The 3649-nt window shown below is 42.7% G+C and overlaps 1 pseudogene; it reads left to right on the forward strand.

Moving 5' to 3' along the window:
• Window positions 1-952: 952 nt before the first annotated feature.
• On the forward strand, window positions 953-2478 carry LOC110334259 (annotated as a pseudogene).
• Window positions 2479-3649: the final 1171 nt, after the last annotated feature.

Here is a 3649-nt window from a genome sequence, read left to right on the forward strand (position 1 = left end):
CTGCCTCTGCCTCTGCCTCTGCCTCTGCCTCTGCCTCTGCCTCTGCCTCTGCCTTCTTCTGCCTTCTTCTGCCTTTGCCTTCTTCTGCCTCTGCCCCTGCCCCCCCTCTCTGTCCCTTCTCTAAAACTTTCAGCTCCACCTTCCCTTCCACTCCCCAATCATCACAGGCTCTAGCCTTATCTGACTAATTAAGATCTCACCTAATCTCACCTGAATACAGGCACAGGGTACAGGGCAGAAAGAGCAGACAGCAATCCACATCACAATTTAGTAGGACAAGGTCACAAAACAAACAGTAAAATCAGGACTATGGATATAACTCTTTGGTAGAGTACCTACCTAGGATCAACAAGGCTCTGAATTTGGTTCCCAGAACTACCACCAGCCCCACAATACAGACGAATCATTGATTGCCTCTGTAAGATCAGCTACTCTGGAAGCTGTTCTATTGTCCTATTACTTTGTTTTCAGGTTTGCTTGGAGTCTTTGTAATATAGATACAATTGATTAAGGGGAGGAAATAGCTCATTGAAGGAGCAATACAGAGGCTAGAGGTGTTCCAGACCTGGCCTGGGGCATGGCTTTAAAAGAGAAAAGTGCAGGCTTTGCAAGACCTTTTGTAGGCCACTTATGTAGTCTTCCCCTCTCCCAAGTTTAACTTGGATTGTTTTTGTTGTTATTGTTGTTTTTATTCAGTTTCTTTGAGATGGTGTTTCTCTGTGTAGTTCTGGATATCCTGGAACTTGGTATGTAGACCAGGCTGGCCTTGAACTCACAGAGAATAACAAGATTAGACCTCATTCATTTCCATTGCTCCTTGGGTTCACTGCTCCGGCCCTCCTCACTGCCATCCCTCTGCTGGTGATGCCCCCACAAAAGCTTCCCCACTATCTCCAATGCCTCCTCTCAGCGACTTGAAACTGCATTCTCTTTCACTGGGTTCCTCCCGCACATGGCAACTATTGACACCATGTCCAGTCACTCTAGTGACCGAGACCGTGGCCAGGATTTAGGGTTTGGTGCACCTCGATTTGGAGGGAGTAGAACAGGACCCCTCTCTGGAAAGAAGTTTGGAAATCCTGGGGAGAAACTAGTTTAAAAGAAGTGGAATCTTGATGCGCTGCCCAAATTTGAGAAGAATTTTTATCATGAACACCCTGATTTGGCAAGGCGAACTGCACAAGAGGTAGATACATACAGAAGACGCAAGGCTTATTTCCTTGGTGCTGGCACCAACTCGAGAACTGGCACAGCAGGTGCAGCAAGTCACTCCTGAATATTGTAGAGCTTGTCACTTAAAGTCTACTTGCATCTATGGTGGTACTCCCAAAAGACCACACATTCATGATTTGGTGTGGAAATCTTTATTGCAACACCTGGAAGACTGATTGTCTTTTTAACGTGTGGGAAAACCAATCTGAGAAGAACAACTTACCTTGTCTTTGATGAAGTTGATAGGATGCTTGATATGGAATTTGAACCCCAAATAAGGAAAATTGTGGATCAAGTAAGACCTGAAAGGCAAACACTAATGTGGAGTACAACTTGGCCAAAAGACTGTCTAGTCTGCTGAAGATTTCCTGAAAGAGTATATTCATCTCAATATTGGTGCACTGGAACTGAGTGAAAACCATAACATTCCTCAGGTTGTGGATGTATGCCATAATATCGAAAAGGATGAAAAACTTACTTGTCTGATGGAAGAGATCATGAGTGAGGAGAACAAAACTATTGTTTTTGTTGAAACCCAAAGAAGATGTGATGAACTTACCAGAAAAATGAGGAGAGATGGGTGGCCTGCCATGGGCATTCATGGTGACAAGAGTTCAAAATGAATTCAAACATGAAAAAGCTTTTATTCTGATTGCTACCATGCGGCCTCCAGATGGCTAGATGTGGAAGATGTGAAATTTGTCATTAATTATGAATACCTAACTCCTCAGAGGATTTTATTCATAGAATCGGAAGAACTGCTCACAAGTACCAAAACTGGCACTTTCTTTACACCTAACAACATAAAACAAGTGAACAACCTTATCTCTGTGCTTTGAGAAGCTAATCAAGCAGTTAATCCCAAGTTGCTTCAGTTGGTCAAAGACAAAGGTTCAGGTTGTTCCAGAGGTAGAGGAGGCATGAAGGATGATCGTCATGACATACTCTGCAGGCAAAGGGGGTGGGTTTAATACCTTTAGGGATGGGGAAAACGATGACAGAGACTAGTCTGCTAAAGAGACATTTGGGGGCTAAAACTCAGAATGGTGTTTCCAGTGCTGCAAATGGGAGCTTTGGGGGTGATATACAGACCAGTTTTAGGACTGTTAATCCAACAGGGTCTTACCAGGACAGTTATGATAGCACTCAGCAGTATATGGAAGTAATGTTGCAAGTATGCACAATGGTACGAACCAACAGGCAGATGCATATGCTGCTACAGCAGCAGCTGTGTCTATAATTGGCTGTCTAGGGTATTCTCAGTAAGGCTTTAGAAGTATATGTAAATATCTGTTTTTCATAATTGTTCTTTATATTGTGTGTTATCAGACAACATAGTTATTTAAGAAACATGGGGAATGCAGAAATGATTACCGTGCAGCAGTAATTAGGCTGCACTTTCTTCGCTATTTAAGTTGGATATTTCTCTACATTCCTGAAACAATATTTAGGTTTTTTTTTCTTTTTGTACTATAAAATGCAGGCAGTGTTTTCACAAAAGTAACTGTACAGTGATTTCAAATACAATAAATGATTGCAATGCATGGCCTTCCAATAGAAGATATTTGAAGTCTGAGAAAGAAAAAAAAAACAAAACAAAACAAGATTAAAGGCTTGTGCATCCATGCCCTGGCTTTAACTTGGAAGGTTTTGATCCTGAATGAAGCCCAGGTACGTGAGAATTTCCCCTGCTGATTCCTTTCAGATATTAATCTACGGACTCTTTTGCTTCAGCCTTTTCTTTATGCCCCTGCCAGTCAGCTAGGAGCTGTTGTGAGCTGTTTTCTTCCTGACTTTGGGCTCCACTGAACAAACTCTGAAGATGCTCTAAAAAGAGGCTCTCTCTGTCTCCTAATAACTCACATTTTAATTGACAAAAGCAGAATTTGGCAGGGCAGATATGCATATACTCTTGTCTTCTTCCACGTTTCCTCGGCTACAAAGAGTCCCCTGAGTGAAAATGGCATGGTAGGGCAGTGGTGGGGCTCCGAAGTAGATTCAGGATTGAGGTTGACAACTAGAAACACCTTCATCTCCACTCTTCGCCCCCAAAGCAGGAAAGAAAGGGGGTCACTGTACAAGACATGGAAATTACAGTCATCCTAGGACCAAGTTTTAAACCCCACTGATGGTTCTGCTACTGTTCCCAAGTCTACCTCCCACAGTGGCTTCATGCTACTTGGAACCTTGAATAATACATCTGGGTCAGATACATTAGTAAAGCAGCAATTATCCAGGTATCCCCTTAAAAAAGAATCTGTTACCGTTTGAAGGTTTGGAAGGTCTTCCTAGTAGGTAGATACAGGTTTTGGTGTTAGAGTAGAATGTAATAGAGTAGAGTCGAGTCGAGTCAAGTCAAGTCGAGTCGAGTTGAGTCTGGTCAAGAATCTCTGAATTAGGTGGAGATCTAGCATTCAATTTTGGCTGCTGCTATTTC

Source organism: Mus pahari, chromosome 16 (assembly GCF_900095145.1).
Source record: "Mus pahari chromosome 16, PAHARI_EIJ_v1.1, whole genome shotgun sequence".
Classification (NCBI taxonomy): Eukaryota; Metazoa; Chordata; class Mammalia; order Rodentia; family Muridae; genus Mus; species Mus pahari.